Source organism: Pinus tabuliformis, chromosome 7 (genome assembly GCF_031772625.1).
Source record: "Pinus tabuliformis cultivar Carrire ecotype Pingquan chromosome 7, CPIR1, whole genome shotgun sequence".
In the NCBI taxonomy this organism is placed as follows: Eukaryota; Viridiplantae; Streptophyta; class Pinopsida; order Pinales; family Pinaceae; genus Pinus; species Pinus tabuliformis.
This window is the reverse complement of record NC_142293.1, coordinates 1,414,150,502-1,414,171,682: the sequence shown is the minus strand read 5'-3', so window position 1 is coordinate 1,414,171,682 and position 21,181 is coordinate 1,414,150,502.

The following is a 21,181-nucleotide window of genomic DNA, read 5'->3' as shown; positions in this document are numbered from 1 at the left end:
GGCATATAGGTTTCAGTTTCCTTTGTAGAAATTAGATGAGTAGGGAAATCCCTAATCAGTAATTCATTGGACTTCCTTGGTAAGGAAGCACTCCAATGAATTTACTTTCACATAGTATGTTGATTAGTTTTTATACACAGTATCTTATTTGTTGAACAGTGATATTGAGCCAAGAATAGGTCTAGAAATAAAGAGATTCCTCCATCTAAGAGAACAGACTAAAATAGGAGACTAATACTTGTACTAGAACTACACAGAGATCAGGGTTTATGGTTTTGAATTACCACCTTACAAATTTCCAAAGTTCATTGATCTCGTTTGTCTTCGCGTAATAAAACCTTACAAATTTCCAAATTTCTTCTCCATCTCATTCGTTATCACGCCATGTTTCATCGATGTACCTGTTCCTGCAATCACTCATGATGAGACGACACAAAATTTGAAAATATCCTATTCTATGAAGATGCATTGTCTTCCATTTCAGTGCAGGTGACCAGGAGAGGGACAAAGCACTGAGGCTGCTGGATCACAACATAGGCCGAGATGCGAGGCTTCGAAGCATTATCGGGAAAAAATGCGGAGATGTCATTGGGAGACAAATTTTTTTCAATTCGAGATAGCAGTGACAGATGCGGGGCAAAACCTAGCTGGGAGGAAGAACTGCACAATTTCCAAGGGGAAATCCAGGTGGGGTGTCGGGGAGCTGGTGGGCTAATTTGTGTAATTTTCCAAGGGAGCACTGGGTAGGTCATCCAACTGGGATTTGCACAATTTCTCCAGGGAAGATAGTGCGGGCAGTAGGAGGCACTAGCAAAAAAATCTCCGCAGTTTTCCATAGGAGCACAAGGTCGGGCTGCGGGAGTTGTTGTTCAAAACTGCGCAATATTGAGAGACAGTTCGGGCCCAAACAATTCTATGTAGCTTTTGAGCTAGTTGCAGAGTGGAGAAGAAGGGTAGGGCAGGACAGCTCTGCACAATTCCCAATCTAGTTACAGAGCGTGGAAGAAGGGTTGGTAGGGTAGTATAGCTATGCACAATTCCTGAGTTGGTTGCAGAGTGGGGAAGAAGGTTGGCAGGGCAGGAGATATCTATGCAATTCCAGGGCTAGTTGCAGAGCAAGAAGGAAGGGCGAGACATGATAGCTCTGCGAAGTTCCTGAGCACGTTGTAGAGCAAGTAAGATGGGCAGGGTAAGACAACTCTGTGCAATTTTGGAGCTCAGTATAGCCCAGGGTCACAACTCAAGTGCCTTCTCCAATTGACCAACAAGACGCTTGATGGGAGGTATTGCAAGGAGCGCAGAGTGGATTGGCTTCTGGGATAACTTCTTCATAGTTATGGGATCCAGTCAGTTGGCTCATTTCCAAAATTGCGCAGAGCAGGCTACCCAGAGGAAAACCTCAAGCTCTGTGTAGTTCTGGGAAGTAGTACAAGGTCGTTGAGATCGGGCCTGGTTGACGGAGGGATGTCCGGTCGACATATTTTCAAGAAAATTGACTAAGTGCGAAAGCAAGTGTACTTGTGCATACATGACAATGTGATCACACACTTAGCATGACTCGGGGACAAGACACCTCAAACCAACAAGACAACATGTGCTTAGTGAGACTACTTCTAAGGTTGAGAGAAACAAGTCCGGCAATTGAAATATGTCTTCAAACGACCGTGATGACACTTGCGCGACAGTGTTTGAAACTTAGTGTGTGAGTGTGACCGATTTCAACAGAGCGAAAACAACTCATACACACAAGGACAAATCTTCAAAATTCTAGAACAAACTCACAAGCATGACATAACAATCAATGGGCCAAAAGATGACTGATGATTGATCAAACGAAGAGGGTGTGAAAACTCAATAAGAGCTCATGGGATGAGCCTAACTATTTGTGACCATCAAGGGAAAAACCAAATAAGGCTCCAAAATTTTGGATGCAGGCCAAAATTTTGGAGGGTGTTGTTGCCGCTACAACACTTGGAAACGCACTAGTTGAATATGAGCTTCTTTGTTTCAGTTCATTTGCAGCACAAGGCCTTGGACTTTCAGGAAGTATTGATTCATTGTGCATGTTACTTTTTCTTCCCCACTTACCCCATGGATAGACATGGTTCACCTTGTACCAACTCAGTCAAGCACAATAAAATTTTCAGCTAGATCACAGTGTTTCAAAATTGGGAAGAGTAGTTAGGTTCATGAGCTGAAGATTTGTAGAGTATAGGTTTTCATCTCTGGTGTTGCTCCACTGCAAGCAAGATTGGATAGTACCCCGATGGAGTAATGCAGGAACACAAGCATTACTCCACTGCTAGCGAGCCTGGTTAGTACCCCAGTGGAGTTCCCTTCTTCACCTCTTTGTGCAGGAATCCTTTCTCTTCATTAACCTTTGTATTTTTTAAAGAGGACTGTGCATGGGCACTTATTTATTTTTGGGGAAGAAGAGGGATCCTAATTGATTGAGAGCAGAAGAGGTTGTTCCTTCAAAGAAGCATATAAGACTTTTCATTTAGGTTTGCTCGTTTATATTTTTCCCCTTCTCCGTTTCTATTAGTTAGATTAAGCTTGAACACACAAAGAAGAAGACTGAGTATAGGCATGGGGTTTCCCAATTTGGACACAGGTTCATGCTTTGACCAGAGCTTCCCTTACAAATGGTTCATATTTTCTGTCCAAGCTTCATCGGCCAAAAGTTACAACCAAGCACAGAGAAGTTGGACACAAACCTAGCCAAGTGTTGTAGTGTCACAAGACTCTTTAAACTCATCCAAACACTTATTCAAAATCAATAACATAATATAGGACAACACTTATTTACAAAACAAAACGAAAAGAAAATCAAAACAAAGAAAAGAAAAACAAAGCAAAAAGCACGAAAGTAAAATAGAAAAACAAAAAAACAAATTAACAAAGCAACAATAAGCATGCTATATACATGGGTGGGGTGCAACCCCAGATCATTGAAAATAACATTTTAAATCTTGGCCATTGATAAGAAGGTTGTTAATCCTCTCGTCAAGTGATTGCAAGCGATATGTGTGTTGGCCAAGTTTTTCGTGAACCCTGTACATACTAATCCATAGAGACTAGAACTTCATGTGTGATCCATATTGGATCCATGAAAAATAATCAAGATGCCATGACTGTATCAAAACATGACAAACTTCGAATTTGTGAACAAAGAGCGATCAGGGAGACCTTTGACAGTGGCAGTTTGTAGCCAGCAAGGAACGACGAGGACCTCGGTCAAAGCACGCTGACCAAGGCCCATGGAGACCGCGTAGAAGGAACTGGAACTTGGGAAGCCTGAATCAGGAAACAGAGGGCATTTCTGATGCGCGATTAGCGCATCGCGCATCACTGGGAAAAACCCCTTGAAAAGGAAAGAGCCCCAAATCACTCGGTCGCATGGAAGCCAGGAAACCATGGGGAAAGTGCTAAGGCGAAAGGCGAGACCCGCGCTCCAAAACTGGCGTTATATTGGAGGCACCCTTGGGTGGTAAGCGGATTTGGCGAAAAACGAGCGATTCCATTCAATGCCCAACACGTGGCAGGTGGATGAGAGAGGAAACCACCGCTCATTGCGCGCTAACGGTCGAGCAGGTCAACCGCGCGAAATGAGCAAATGGCGTAGGATCTGGAGGCTCCAGATCTAACGGCAGAGATCGCGCCCAATGGAGAAACTGTATTTGACAGGGAATTAAGCCGTGACACATAAGAGTTTGAGGTTCGATTTGACCGCTGAGTTGGCGGGTGAGTTGTTGCATAACGTAACTGAAAAAACCGAATCGTTGAGGAAGAGCTGGCGTAGTTCACGAGAGGACAAGTGGCCACTCCCTGTGAGCCATTGATGATGACGTAGAGACAGGGAACTCTAAGTGAGTAGCAGCAGGTGATTCAATGGGGGCGGAATATGAATCAAACAGTCATGAGACAAATTGGATTTAAGCCACGAATAGAGAGAACAAAAGACTGGGAGAGGAGAAGAGAGTGAAGACAGAGAAAAAAAGAGACAATGAAGCAAGAAGCAGAAAGATAGAGGGCCGAGCTGACCTATAGCCTAAGGAAGCATCAAGTAGACAGAAAGCTTGAGAGGTTCAAGCAATCCCCGAGAGGATCTGTTTGGAATTGAGCACCACATTGGGCTCCTCCCATTAAAGACCAGAGAAGTCAAGACTTGGAGAGGAAAAGAGTCTGTGCACTCTAGTGGCTTGGGGAATCCAAGAACCACCCTATCAAGCATCATTTCTGCTTCAGGAGACTCAAGTTGAGATCCTCATTATAAATCTCTACTTTAAAGACACAATAAAAGAAGGCCACCATTAAAAGTTGGACCAGAGACGTAGCCCTAGAGGATAGGGTGAACTCCTTATTAATTTGTTATGTTCTTGTATTTTCTTAATGTGTTTCTCTTACTATTTTCCCTTTTCCAGTGTCTGTGTATTTTGCAATCTGATCGATCCGTTGCTTAAAATAACATAGACACACACCAGCACATGAGTCTGTAATACCTTCATTCAATAATTCTTTAACTGAGATCACTCAAGAGTGATTTTCAGATCAAGTGGTATCATAGCTTTAGGTTGTCAAGGCTAGACAAGCTTGTGTTGGTTTAGTTGTTGAATGCTCACTAGATCAAAGCTCAAATTAGGAGAAGGAGATTTGGTCAAAACTAATCCTGAAATTGGGAGAGTCTATCCTTGAAAGACAATGTCAGAGGAAGGTTCTATGGGGCAAGACCCTCAATTCATAGAAAGTTTCCTAGCCATAAAGTCCATGGTAGAAGAAATGTATAGGGACTTTAGAAAACATAAGGATGAAGATTCATCAAGCTCTAAGCAAGACAAAGGAGAAGATGAGTCTCACTTCCATGACCACTCCAAAGGAAAATGGAAAGAGGAAAGCTTTCTCACACCTCCTAACAGCCCTTAAAACAAAAAGAAAGCATCTTTGATCAAAATAGATGTCAAATTTGATTTACCTATATATGATGGAGAGTTGAATGCAAAAAGTTGGACAATTGGATTAGACAAATTGATGTGTATTTCAGAGTGCATAATATCGACTTAGACAAGAGCAATATTCAGCTGGCAAGCCTATGCCTTGGAGGCACTGCCTTGGTTTGGTGGGAAGGCAAAACCCAAGCTGACATGAAAAGACATGGTGATACTATCTCTGTCTGGAGTGAATTTGTTTATGTAATCAAAAAGCAGTTCTATCCATTGGCCTACATGCAACAAGCCATGATGAGTTGGCAAACTCTTCGACAGTTGAAAGGGAAAAGTGTGTAAGGGTACACTCAAGAGTTTAGAAAGAGAGCATTGATCCTAGGAATCTCATTAGACTCATTAGAGACTCTGTTGAAGTACATTGGTGGTCTACACAGCTACATGAGGCATACCATCCTCATGTTTAATCCCACTAGTATAGATGAAGTATCTGTACAAGCTACTCATCTAGAAGCTAGAGGAAAGAATGGAAATCTAGAAGTTGGGGGATCATCCCAACCCACTGCAAGCAAGAGAAAGGAGAAAAGGAAGTAGGAATAGAAAGCAAGGAGGGCTAACATTGCACAGAAGAGAAAAGCTTCATGCACTCACTGTAAAAAGGATGGGCATGATGATGAGTATTGTTGGATTCTACATCCAGAGCTGAGACCTAAGAAGTTCGAGGGCAAGAAGAAGAAGATTTTTGCAGTTATTCAGAAAGATTTGGGGTTAGACTCGGGAGATGAAACAATAATTGCAGCTACAGGTATAAAAGGTAAGAATTCTGAATCATCTACTAGTAATTCTGCACAATCTATTATTAATGAAGAGAATGAGAGAAAAAGACATGAGATTTTCATATTCGAGTTATTTCCAAACATAAAAAGATTGATACTTTGTTTGATAGTGGCTCACAAGTAAATTTAATTTCTGAAGCAATTGTAAAGAAATTGGGATTAGCAACTACACCTCATAAGAAACCATACCCATTAGGATGGTTGGGTCAGCATTTGTAGATGAGGTTGAGTTAGACATAATTCCTTTGGATATATGTGGAATTGTTTTAGGAAGTCCTTACTTGTATGATAGAAAAGCTATTTTCTATAGAGCTGAGAACAAGTATCTACTTGTTAAAGATAGAATCGAATAATTTGTAAGAGCTCATAAGCTCAAGAATAATTATACTCTCATAAACTCAGGGCAGATGAAAATAATGATAAATTCATGCAAACAATTCTTACTGATGGTTGTAAAGGAAAAGAAACCTAAAAAACCAATGTATTTGAGGGTTTTAATGCTAAACAGCAAGTTGATTTATAAAAGGTTGTTTCAAGGTATGATATCTTGTTTCAAGAACCTAAAGGTCTTCCACCCAAAAAGGAAATAGTACATGATATTATTTTGCAGCAAGATGCTCCATTGCCTAATATTGGAATGTACAGGTTGTTTGCTTTAGAGAACGCTGAAATCAAGAAGCAGGTGCAGGAGTTTCTCGAGAAAGGGTTCATCAGGCCTAGCACATCGCCATGTGGGTCACTAATCATTTTGGTGAGAAAGAAATATGGCTCGTGGAGAATGTGCATTGATTACCGAGCACTGAATAAGATAAAAATAAAAAATCGTTATCCCCTTCCTCACATAGATGATCTTTTAGATCAATTGAAGGAAGTTGTTTATTTCTCCAAGCTAGACTTGCACAATGGATACCATCAGGTCAGAGTTGCAGAAAAAGATGCATGGAAGATTGCTTTCAAAACAAAGCAGGGATTGTATGAGTGGTTGGTTATGCCTTTTTGCTTAACCAATGCTCCCGCTAATTTCATGAGATTAATGAATGACGTACCCGGACCTTTTCTTGATGATTTTGTTATTGTGTATCTGGATGACATTCTGATTTTTAGCAAAACGTGGGAAGAACACTTAAAGCGTGTTAAAAATACATTAGATGTTTTGAAAAGAGAAAAACTTCATCTTAAATTCTCAAAATGTGAATTGGAAAAACATCTCTAAATTATTTGGGTCATATAGTAGGGGGTGGTGAATTGAAGATAGATCCCTCTAAGCTAGCAGTCATTGTAAACTGGCCTAAACCCAAATCTGCTACAGAAGTTAGAAGCTTCTTAGGAGTAGCACAATATTGGAGGAATTTCATTTCTAACTTTTCCTCAATTGCAGCTCCCTTACATGCTTTAATCGGATTGAGCAAGGTGTTTCAGTGGGGAGGAAAACAACAGAAAGCATTCAACGCTTTGAAAGAAAAGATTAGTACAACACCTATACTAGCACTGCCTGATCTTCAAAGACCATTTGAGATCCAAACAGATGCCAGTGACTATGCCATGGGAGCAGTGTTGACATATCACGGTAAACCCATATGTTATCATTCTGAGACTTTTAATCCTGTAGTAGTGAACTATCCTACATATGATAAAGAATTGTATGCATTAGTACAGAGTGTGAAAAAGTGGAAACATTACTTAATGAGAAAAGAGACAGTAATACATACTGATCATCAACCACTTCGATATCTACACTCCCAAACTAAGTTGCAACAATCAAGACACTATAGATGGATGGGTTTTCTACAATAGTTTCATTTAGTCATCAGATATAAAAAGGGAATACACAATAAAGTTGCAGATATGTTATCTAGACCCATTATAGATGCATCTACTATACTTAAGCATAATTTTGTGCTACATGAAAGCTACTTTGAACAATATGCTCAAGATATAGACTTTAAAGATGTATATGCAACTTTAAGTCAAGGCAAACGAGTAGAATAATTGGATTATCATGTAAAGGACCGATTCTTATACCATTGTGGGAAGTTATGCATTCCAAAACTGAGAGAGTAAAGATAATTAGAGAAGAACACACTCATATTAGGTCACTTTGGGGTAAGTAAAATAGCTGCACAGCTGAAAAGATTTTGTTATTGGCCAAAAATGAATGAGACAGTTTCTAGATATGTAAGAGGGTGTACTATGTGTGCTAAAAGCAAGCCCAACAATAGAAAACTAGGCTTGTGCACTCCATTACCAGTTCCTTCTCACCCTTGGGAAAGTGTTTCGATGGATTTTGTTGGAGGACTGCCTAAATCTAGGAAAGATCATGATTATCTATATGTTGTTGTGGATAGGTTCAACAAAATGTGTATTTTGATACCTTGTAATAAATAGATTACAACTGAACAAACTGCAAAACTATTCTTTGAACATGTATGGGTTCATTTTGGACTACCCACTTCCATTGTATCTAATCGAGACACCTGATTTGTGGGGAAGTTTTGGTCGAGTCTGTGGGAACTGATGGACACCAAACTAAAGAAAAGCACAAATTTTCATCCACAAACTGATGGTTAGACAGAGGTAGTTAACAGGACAGTGATCCAGTTACTCAGAGGATATTGCAGCATACATCCTAAGCTTTGGGATGAAAATTTGTGTTATGTGAAACATGCTTACAACAGAGCAAAACATTCTTCTACACAGAGATCTCCTTTTGAGACTTGTTATGGTTTCACACCAAGGTCTCCTTTGGATTTTGTCTTTGGTAAAGATACCACAGTTGATGGACATAGTGATGTGGACAGGGCAACCAGGTTCATTGAAAAAATCCAAGAGATCCACCAGGCAGTACAGGAACAGCTGGAAAAGAGCCAAGCCAAATACAAGGCAAGACATGACAAGCATCAGATGGAGCATAGTTTCCAAGTTGGTGACCAAGTTTGGCTATACATTAGCAAGGACATGATGCAAGGTGAAGGTAAAAAGCTAAAGCCTATCAGGTATGGACCTTTCATAATACTTGAGAAGATTGGTGAAAATGCTTTTCGCCTTGATCTACCAGCTTACATGCACATCTACTCAGTTGTGAATGCAGACTGCTTGAGATTGTTTGAACCCTCACTAATTGAGGATACCACAAAGAAGAGTCAGTTGCCTTCTATTGATGACTTGCTACCTGAATACCTTAATGAATTGCAGGAGGACACAGTTCTGGATAGGAAGGTGAGGACAATGCACAAAGGAGATGTTGAGTACCTCAAAATTGGGCTCAAGGGTTCAAAGCTGAGTAGTGCAAAGTGGATAGAGATTGGACAAGTGAGACAATTGTACCCTCACTTAGTCGATGCTTGAAAACCAACTTTTGGTGGTCCAAAAGCTTTTTCAGTGGGAAGGCCATGATCTGAATTGGATCTATGAAAAATAATCAAGATGCCATGACTGTATCAAAACAGGACAGACTTCGAACTTGTGAAAAAAGAGTGATCAGGAAGACCTCTGACAGTGGCAGTTTGCAGCCAGCAAGGAACGACGAGGAACTCGGTCAAAGCGCGCTGACCGAGGCCCATGGAGACCATGCAGGAGGAAAAACTGGCACTTGGGAAGCCTGGATTGGGAAACAGAGGGCATTTCTGATGCACGATTAATCGCACATCGTTGGGCAAAACCCCTCGAGAAGGAAAGAGCCCCAAATTTCTCGGTCGCATGGAAGCCGGGAAACCATGGGGAAAGCACTAAGGCGAAAGGCGGGACCCGCACTCTAAAACCGGTGGTATATCAGGGGCACCCTTGGGTAGTAAGCGGATTTGGAGAAAAATGAGTGATTCCATTCAGCGCTCGACACGTGGCAGGCAAATGAGAGAGAAAACCACCGCTCATCGCGTGCTAACGGTCGAGCAGGTCAACCACGCGAAATGAGCGAATGGAATAGGATCTAGAGGCTCTAGATCTGATGGAGGAGATCGTGCCTAATGGAGAAATTGGATTTGACAGGGGATTAAGCTGCGACACATAAGAGTTTGAGGTCCGATTTGAGTGCTGAGTTGGCGGGTGAGTCGTTGCATAACGTAACCGAAAAAACCGAACCGTTGAGGAAGAGATAACATAGTTCACAAGAGGACAAATGGCCACTCCTTGTGAGCCATTGACGATGACGCAGAGACAAGGAACTCCAAGCGAGCAACAGCAGGCGATCCAACGGGGGCGGAAGAGGAATCGAACAATTGTGAGGCAAATTGGCTTTACGCCATGAACAGAGAGAACAGAAGACTGGGAGAGGAGAAGAGAGTGAAGACAGATAAAAGAAGAGAGAGTGAAGCAAGAAGCAGAAAGACAGAGGGCCGAGCTGACCTGCAGCCTAAGGAAGCATCGAGTAGACAGAAAGCTTGAGAGGTTCAAGTAATCCCCGAGAGGATTTGTCGGGAATTGAGCACCACATTGGGCTCCTCCCATTAAAGACCAGGGAAGTCAAGACTTGGAGAGGAAAAGAGTCTGTGCACTCTAGTGGCTTAGGGAATCCATGAACCACCCTGCCAAGCATCATTTCTACTTCAGGAGACTCAAGTTGAGCTCGTCATTGTAAATCTTGCTTTAAAGACACAATAAAAGAAGGCCACCAATGAAAGCTGGACCGGAGACGTAGCCCTAGAGGATAGGGTGAACTCCTTATTAATTTGTTGTGTTCTTGTATTTTCTTACTATGTTTCTCTTACTGTTTTCCATTTTCCAGTGTCTGTGTATTTTGCAATCTAATCGATCCGTTGCCTAAAATAACATAGACACACACCAACACATGAGTCTGTAATACCTTCATTCAATAATTCTTTAACTGAGATCACTCAAGAGTGATTTTCAGATCAGTGTGTTCTCCTTTGTCTTCATGGGGTTTATCCCATTTCAAGACTAAGTCACCTACAACAAAGCTAGCGTTCCCTGCAGAATTACAATCGAACCATCTCTTGATATGGTTCAAGTGGAGTGTAAATTTTTATTTTTCTTTCATTCGTTCTTCCTATAACTTGTATAATGTGTCCATCCTACGTTGAATCAATAGACACGACATGCCTCGAGATTCTTGGAATAACATAATAGTAGGAAAGTAGATATTAGGTGGCAGGATGGCTTCTTTACCGTATACAAGGAATTATGGAGATGTGTTCAAAGAGGGATTTTGTGTAACTAGGTCAATCCAAAGTGCATTCACCACGGTGGAATGCCAGTTTCGCTGCTCAGAGTAAATGGTCTTTTTGATGATATGAATAAGATTCTTGTTTGTTGATTCAACAAGACCATCTCCCTACGGGTAGTAGTTAGATGAATTCTTAACCACAATACATATTGCAATGCAAAATCATTCAGTTTCAACAAAGATAAGTAAGTTACATTGTCAAAAACGAGTGATACAGGAATGCCAAACCTTGAGGTGATGTTCTGATGAAGGAAGCTGATGACTTCCTAGTCATTCACATGTTTGAGTAGAACTGATTTAGTCCACCACGTGAAGTAATATGTAGCAGTCAGAATGTAGTGGTGATGCCTTGATGCTTGGGGGAAGATTTCCCCAATGATGTCTAAGCCCCACTGTTGGAATGGTTCATCCACTACAACAGGCTGCAAAGGGGCTGCTGACCTTCGTGTTTTGTCAGTGCATCGCTGACAGACCGGGAACTTGCGGGCATAAGCGTGTGCATCCTTAAACAATGTGGGCAAGTAGAAATCGAACCTCATCACTTTATGCATAGTTGTGTTACCTGTGAAGTGACCTCTGGTTGGTCCATCATGCATGTCATATAACAGTTTCTCTGAATCTTGCACCTCCAGGCACTTGCGCAGAATTTCGTTGTTGTGCTTTCTATAAAGCACTTCATGCACCAACCGCTAACATAAGGCTTTTGGGCGAAGTTCCATCTTCTATCACATGGAAAGTGAGAGGGAATGGTGTCATGCTCAAGGTACTGTCACACTTCTTCGTACCAAGTGTTGTTGTGCGATGTGGGTGGTTATCGCTCTATATTATACATATCGATTTATTGCTCCCAACCGACAAGCTCTTCTTCTTCCTCTTGGGCATGTACTGCTTCTGCTGCAAGTATACAGAGGTCATGACCCTTGACAGTGTGAACTAGCTTGATATCAAGATCATACTCTTGTAGTTTTTTCATCCAGTTCACATGTATTTTAGCCAGCTTTTGTTGAACAAGCAACACTCTGATTGCTTGGTGTGGCACAAATACTATGCAGTGATTTTTCAGTAGGTAAGGTCTAAAATGTTTCACTGTATTGTATACAACATATGCCTATTTAGCCATGGTGAGATAGTTGAGCTCGGGTCCCTACATGTTCGCGCTCATGAAGCATATGGGACGTTCTTTGTTCATCTCACCCTTTTGTGTGAGCACTACAACGAATTAATTGTTGGAAGCGAATGTATACAAAAATAAATATTTGCTAAAATTTGGGTTGTATACCGTAGGTGCATCTGCTATTTCCTGTTTGATACAGGCAAACTCGTCCTTTTCTTTCTTTCCCCAGCTATATACAACGTCCTTCTTGATCATATCTTGGATAGGTTTGACAATATACGCATAATCTGAGATGAACTTCCAGAGGAAGTTTATCTTTCCCAAGAAGAACCACATAGCATTCTTATTGAGTGGGTGAGGAATATGCGTAATGGTCCAAACCTAGTCTGGATCAACCTTGATACCACTTTTTCCGATGATATGATATGCCCAAGGAGGTTCCCCTCATATACTACAAATACAATATTCTTGGGATTCAAGGATATCCCATACTTTCGACATCGCTCAAAGATCTTCTTAATATGGTGCAAGTGGTCTGACCTCTTTCTGAAAAAAATTGTCACGTTGTCAAGGTATACTACCATGCTTTGTCCGATGAGCCCATGGAAGGTGATGTCCATAGCGCGTTTAAAGGTTGCGCCTACATTTACAATACCAAATGGCATTCTTCTGTAAGTGAATGTACCCCACTTGGTACGAAAACTAGTTTTAAGTCTATCAGGTTCTACTACCAGAACCTAGTTATGTACAAAAAATCTTTCAAGGAGAGAGAACATTTCAGCGTCAGATACTATATGCAAGATGTGCTCCATAGATGGCACAAGGTACTTGTCTTTTTCTGAGGCCCTCTTAATATTTCAGAAATGTATGCACAGGGGGATCTCCCTGGACTTCTTCCTTATAGGAACTAAATTCGAAACCCATGTAGAATGGCGAACCTTGTATATGATCTGAGCGTCCAATAACGTAGACAATTCTTTCTATATGAGGGGTTCAAGTGATGGACGAACTTTTCCAAGTTTCTGCTGAAACGACTTGACACCTTCTTTGATTGGAATCACGTGTTGGATTATTCGCATGTCATATGTTTTCAAATCATTGGATGTCCAATCGAATACATCCCGATACTCTATAAATAGGTGGAAAAAGTCTGTTGTTCCTCTAGTGTGAAACATGTACCGAGATTTACAAATTTCAGATCTCTTTTTGTTCCCAAGTTGATTTGTTCATGCATCAGTGTGGAATTGTGGGTTTTGGTGTTCCTGGGCCCTTTGAAGCGATTATGCAAGTCATAGAGTTTCTCAAGTGAAACCACACCCTTGGGGATGGGGTTTCCTTTTTGTCATCAGATGTGTCTTGCAGAGACTGCTTGTGCAAACCTTCATCTATGGCTGCGTTTTTGAAAACGTCACCATTGGCCATAAAGTGCAGTATCTATTCATCATCATCAAAAAAATGCAAATTAGTTATGTTGTTAGGGATAGATGGCTTATACAAAATCTCAACAGTAAATCTATCCCTAAGCAATGTCATCCTAGCAGCTGCATTTTCCAAAGCATCTGCAGTTGCATTGTGCATTCTTGGTACATATATGATATTAAAAGCTTGAAAATTAGAAATTAGCCACCATACCTCTTGCTGGTAACCTTTAAGGTGAGGTGATACATAGTGTATGGTGTTACGTACCTGTCGTACCACAATCTATGAATCACCTACCACTTTAAGCATAGTGACATTGAGGCTAAGGGCTTTGTGCAAACCCAAGACAAGTGCTTCATATTCACTACTTTTGTTAGTGCACTTGAACTCCAAGCGGCTTGAGACTAAATTCTTTCTTTTCCTTGGTTCGATCAAAACACACTCGGCTCCAGAGCCATCTTATGTTTTGGATCCATCAAAATACAAGGTCCACATGTCATTTGTACAAGGACCGCTTGCCACACTAGTACTGCTAACACTACAGACACTAATGTTACAAAGTATTGTACAAGTTTCATTATCACCAGTTGGGCAAGGAAGGAGACCCAACTGTGTTTTTGGTGGGGTGGTGCTCAGCTATGAAGATAGCACCCCAACTGCATTTTCTGGAAATAAATTGTGGAACAAAAGTTCTGAGAAGGCCAACAGTTCATTCTAACCTTCGAGGGGAGTAATGTTGTGCTTCATATACCTCTAAAATAACACTCGAATCTGGTTTCTTCTGCCCTGATACGCAAGCCATAAGTCTGACTAGTCTGTAGCAAAATATCCATCCAACTTGTTGGACTAGTCTCTACTGAGAAGTAAGCCATATGCTTTTGGGATGTCCACTATCGCAATGTTAATGCACTGGTGAACTCACCTGTTGGATGATAACTAGATGATCAAATCCTAGAGTTCACCAATGGATGGTACACATGTTCAATCAAGTTGGATGATCTTCGTGGTTGTAATGCTCCATTGTGCATTGATCTATTTAGAAATGGAGAGTGACATGACATTGACTGATGCACCAAAGTCAACCAAATAGTTGTCAACAATGAAGTTGAATATTTCAAATGATAATAAAAATGGTGGACAAAGCGAGTTCGCTTCCTCCTTGTGAAGCGCGTTCAGTACAAATGCGAGTGATCTGAGAGACTTATGTGATCCCTTGCTGGAAGGGGCAAAATTGTTTATGGAGGTTTGTCCCATTGCGTGCAACAAAATATCCTGTTGACCGTGAGTTTGGTGAGTTCGTACAAAGAAATGTTCACACGTGTCTTCTTCATGTATTCAACAATATTATAGTCCAAAACGAGAATACTCACCGAGTTTTCTGGGGGAAGACTTGTGTTTGTATTGTCCGCTAGAGTGTTATGAAGTGAGCTACTCATGGATGTATCTTTCGTTGGAGTTGTCTTCCCGGACTTGTTTTGTGTTTTCTGTCTTGAGGGTTCTGGTGGCTAAACTTTTATGAATAGTTTCTTGACTTTCTCTTTTGGTACCTCAGTCATAGTAGGATCCCCTTGACTTCTTAAGTTGTATCGACCATTCTATTTTGGGGCCTTCTTCTCAATGGTTGTTTTATTCTGGGTAGCGTTTAGACACTGATACATGTTAACCACATGCCCAGAACTTGGAGCTTCATCAGATGCAACATCCTCTTCATCATCTTCATCTTCTAGTTGAACCTGCTCACTGGCATTAAGATGATCGTTCATTCTTGAAGCCACGGAGCCCACAACTCGGTTCCAATCCATACAGGTCTTCTCTGAGTGTCGTGCTTGGTGGAAATCACAGAAGTTATCCTTACCAAGTAGGTTTGTTTGGAACATAACATTTGAACTCTACGCAGATTTAGTCGGGTGACTGCTGCTACCTAATGTCGCATTATTTCTGTGTGCAAAACTAGCAGGTATGTTGCTTACTATTTTCTCATTTGTCTGTTTCTTGAGTTCAACTACTTCAGCTGTTAAGGACTTAAGGATACGAATAAGAGTCTCAATTTCACTTGTTTCTTTTTCCTTCACCTTAGGCTCATAGTAGTCTGGGACCTCCTACCCGCGTCTTTGGGGTCCTTCACTGATTCATCATCTACAATGAGTCCAATCATGTGTCAGTCCTTCTCCACATCAATTGATTCTTGGCAATTTTCGGATAGCGTTGGTTTCACACCTCGCTCGAAAAAATGCGCAATGATGGTTGGAAGTGCAGATGTGTAGTAGTCGATTGTGATGGAGTCATGAGGTTTAGTGTATACAGTGAACTTGTCCAGAATACTGTTAAATCTATGGTTAAATTATTTCACTTTCTCTTTCGGTTCCATCTTAAGGTTACCCAACTCTTTCAATAACATGGCGGGGGCTTTGTCATCAACAAAGTTTTCAAGGAAAATTCTCTTGAACATATCTCGTTTCTGAATGGAGTTGACAACAAGGTTGTGGTACCATACAACTGCTCTACCATCCAAGGTACATGGAAATAGTCTACATGCAACATCGTCATAACGTACCTCAAGTGTCTGCAGATGTAGGTAGAATGTGTCTAGATGATCTTCCGCCTTCACTACTCTATCAGTGTCATATTTCGTTAACAACTTATTTACATGTCTTGGAATATTGTGCAAGACACCATGGATTGCCAATGGACTTTGTGTCATCCATTCTAAATTTTTATTAGCCATGTCTTCTTCTTCTTCGTACTCCTCCTCTTCTTCTGAATTAGACGATTCAACCTCCGAATCTGTTGGTTCGTCTCCGCCTCCACTACCTCCGCCAGAACCTGAGCCCAAGATTGTATTGTTAACTTATTCTCCTTTTAGGAAAAATAGAAGGTTCCTCTTTGTTCTAAACAAATTCTTCTAGCTCTTTAAGGGTGGCGAGGATTACTTCTTCAGTAGATGAGACCACTACTCCTATGGGTGTAGTCTTTTTCTTCCTCTGCGAAGAGGGAAGATTATGTACTCCTGGGATCAACCCAATAGCTTTAGCAAACTAATGGGTGATGGGACAAACTGAGAAATGGTGATGATATGGGATTTCTTGTTCGGGTCTGGGAGGTGAGGAGTAACCAACTTCAAATTTGGGCATGGGAGAGAGGGAGTTCATGATAGTCCCTTGACCAGATGATAGATACGTGGGGTTGAGAGGAAATTCAACCATAAATGAGTGGAAACCCTCCTTCTTGCGCCATAAATGTTAACGGTGATGGACCCAAAAAAATTCAAGGGATCTCCTCGGTATGAATTCGCAACTAGACCTTACACCATTTGGTGTAGGAGTCCCATCCAATATGATGGCCTAGTTTCCATTCTCTTAGAGATTTTCCTTAGCTCTTGCTGTTTAGCACATGAGAGTGTTATACTTGTAGCTTGAAGAAAGTGAGGTGAGTGTGCCTAGTGAGTGCGTAATGTAACTCTGTGTCCAGGTTCTCTTACTGTCAAAAGGGGGAGGTAAAGTGAGCCTCTTGATGAGAGGGAATAGTCCCAACCCAAGAAGAAACATACGCGAACAACAACAAGGGTCTTTCCAGCATTCAATGGAGTAATCCACAGCGAATGCGACAGTTGTGAAAACCAAAGCTCGAGGGAAAACACGTACACCATCCAGTGGAATAGTCCACATGGGGATGACAGTTGTTAACACCAAGAAATACACAAATATGGTCTGTCTAATGTTTGGCAGAGTAGTCCACATGGACGGGAGAGTAGTGATAAACAATACAACACATTTTAAACAATATGAGTACTAAAATAACTGAATTAGTTCAACTATCTTAGTAGAGGTTAAGCAAACATGCATTACAAAAGTTTAAAGAATAGTCTTACAAATAGATACAAAACACGCCTGAAAACATGTTGGCTTAAGACATGCTTCTGAATTAAGAAAAAGATCTAAGACACATCTGTACACCATACATCACTAGTCCAAGTGGTGGGACATTGAGGCCACTCCTTACTCCTCAAAGAACAGACTACAAACTCTCAAGGCTATGTGGGAGTAGCGAAGGTGCAAATTCCTTTTCTCATACAATGAGGGGGTATATATAGCCAAGGGGGTATAACTGACCCTTGTGACTCTTCGACTTCCCTCATGACTGTTTGACTTCCTATGATTTTTCAACTTTACATGACTCTTCAAATTCATATGTGGGTCTCTTGGACTTTCTTACATTACATTGATTACAAAAAGTATAGCCCATAATAGTGATGTGGCTGAGACAACTCATGACACAACTTGACATGAAACTACTGACATGTACTGCCTGACTGTGGTGTCTGTGTCGAGTTGTTGTGCTACTGAGTGATGATATGCTCTTGGTGCAACATGTATTCACCTCCACATGGCAAAGTGTGTGGGGTCTTTAATGGTATTGGTCTTTTCTTGATGGTGCATGTGAATGTATCCCTTCCGCTCGCTTTCTCAATGTGCTTCATGTGTTTGTTTGACCTTGAGAAAGTCATCAAGCATGCACCTCTTCTCAATATTTTTTGTCGTCACGCCATGTTTCAACGATGTACTTGTTCCTGCAATCACTCTTGATGAAATTCCATCAAATCCAAGAATATCCTAGTCTATCAGGATGCATTGTCTTCCATTTCGGTGCAAGTGACTGGGAGAGTGACAAGGCACGGGGGCTGCGGGAGCACATCACAAGTCGAGATGCAAGGCTCTAGACCACTGTCGGTAAAAAACGTGCAAATGTCACTGGGAGAGAGATTTTTGCAATCCGAGACAATAGTGACAATTGCGGGGAAAAACCCAGCTAGGAGGTAGAACTACACAATTTCTGGGACGAATGCCATGTGGGGTGTCAGGGAGATTTCGGGCCAATCTGCGCAATTTTTCAAGGGAGCAATGGGAAGGTCATCCAGCAAGAATCTGCGTAATTTCTCCAGGGAAGACTGTGCGGGAAATAAGAGGCACTGGAAGAAAAATCTGCACATTTTTCCAAAGGAGCACAAGGTCGAGTTGCAGGAGTTGTTGGTCAAAATTGCGCAATCCTGAGAGAGTCCGAGCCCAAACAATTTTGCGCAGTTTCTGAGCTGGTTGTAGAGCGGGGAAGAAGGGATGGGAAGGAAAACTCTATGCAATTCCTGAGCTAGTTATAGAGTAGGGAAGAAGGGATGGCATGGGAAGACAACTCTGCATAATTCCTGAGCTGGTTCAAAAGTCGGGAAGAAGGGGCTATAAGGTAGGAAAAATCTATGCAATTCCTAGGATTGTTTCAAAGTAGGAAGGAAGGGCAAGACAAAACAACTCTACGCAATTCCTAAGCTGGTTGTAGAGCAGGTAATATGGGCAGGTAGGATAACTCTGTGTAATTTTGGAGCTTAGTACAGTCGAGGGTCACAACCCAAGTTATTTCTCTGGTTGACCAGAGGGAGGCTTGATGGGAGGCCTTGCAGGGAGTGTAGAGTGGATTGGCTTATGGGCCAAGTTTTGCACATTTCTAGGAATCAGTTAGTTGGCTCATTTCCAAAATTGCGTAGAGCAGGCTGCCCGAAGGATAGCCTCAATATTTGCGTAGTTTTGGGTAGCAATACAAGGTCACTAAGATCGGGTTCGGTTAACGGAGGGTTTTCCGGTCGATAAATTTTCAGGAAAATTGACTATGTGAAAGTAAGTGTACTCGTGCATACATGACAATGTGATCACACACTTAGCATGACTCGAAGACAAGGCACCTCAAACTAACAAGATAACATGTGCTCAGTGAGAATGACTTGAATGTTGAGAGTGACAAGTGTGACAATTGAAATATGTGTTCAAACGACCGTGACGACACGGGCGTGATAGCGTTTACAACTTAGTGTGTGAGTGCGAACGATGTCAACAGAGAAAAAAAACTCATACACACAAAGAAAAACCTTCAAAATTCCAGAACAAACTCACAAGCATGACATAGCGATGAATGTGCCAAAAGACGACCTATGATTGATTAAGCGAAGAGGGTGTGAAAACTCAACAAGAGCTCATGGGATGAGTTTGAGTCTTTGCAACCATCAAGGGAAAAACCAAGGCTCCAAATTTTGGATGCAAGCCAAAATGTTGGAGGGTGTTGTAGCCACCACAACATCACCCCAAAATTGATTCAAAACACATTAGTTTACCCAAAATCCCCAAATCTAGAGAAATTGACATACATCATCCTCTTTTTCAATTACAATAGACTCTTAGTTAAAGAAAAACAAGTCCTCTTCAAAACGATTTTAGCTCTTAGTGCTCAATTGCCTCCAAATTCAGAGACATTCCCCATTTATTTATTTTTAGAAACAACACAACCTATCTTGGCCATAATTCTGTTGTTGCTAGGTGAGGATGAAACAACAACTATTAGCAAAAAAACTCTAGGATTTTTTCATTTAATGATGAAGCTTGACATTGTTCTAAGCATTCCCTCATTTCTTACTAAAGCTATCAAGTTTCAGTTTAACCATTCTCACCTTTCCTCCTACTTTATATATTACTCCATATTGGTCTACCCATTCACGTAAACTCATGTAAAGTAGTTTGACTACCTATGTCTGAGTATGATAGACTCTGATGAGTGGAGAAAATCAATAGTTGACTGGAACAATGCTTTGAAGAATAAGTCCAACCATAAAGGGCTTTCCCACTTCATTTCTACCTTTATGTCTACTTCTTATAAGATCATCAATAATCTCTCTCCCCCTAGAGTCCTACCTCACTGGAGAGAGCTGCTTTTGGCTCACTAAGGATACTAGGGTAGGTGACTAGTATCTATTTGAGGATTATATTGAAATTAAGGTGTATGGATCCGATATGCCCCCATATTAATTACCTATATTTATGCCTATGAGGATCTTTGCCTTAAAATTTATTAAGCAAAGTTTAAATGATGATCAGATCCATTTTTTCCTTGCTAAGAATGGTACATGTTTAAGCTTGGAAAACTATGGGCATTTTCATTATGAACACTGGACAATCTTTCAAACCGGTAGAAGATATGTTAAAGGAGTTAAATTTTGAGATAGGAGAAGTTTGGCACTATGATCCCCATAGTATTATATCTAAAAGGAGAAAAAAAATTAACACTTCTTCATATGAACATGAATCTAGACCTGATTTGGAATGGAAAGTTAACTTAGAATATTGTCTTATCAATACAAAAATGCAGGTTGAGACACCATTAACAAAAGAAAAAACCAAGAAAATGAATGTTGATGAGGTTGGAGACACGGTGATGGAGGATTCACCATCAACAAAAAATTCCAAACTAAAGGAATAAAAAGATGAAAAATTTAAGGTAAAATTGACCGAGGGAAATCTAGACCAGCTAGGCTTCCAAGTGATTTTAGAAGACCCTCAATAGGTTTCTACCTCCAGTTCAACTGGTAGCATTTCTTAGCTCATTAAGGAGTACATCAATAGTAGGTCCTATTACATAGCATTTTGTCACTGTCCCTGTACTCCTCGTTCCCTAATCCTAGAGGAACTCTATAGTGAACCCCGCATGCTTTGCCTTCATGAAGAAACTCCCATTGTGTCCCTCTTCATGAGCAGATCATTTCCCTTTTGCACCATTTCGCATGAAACTTTTGTTTTGTCTAGTTTACAAGATCGAAAAAAATGGCCTTTGTCTCCCATGCACCGATGTGAAGATATTAGCACTACTCTTGTTATGGAAA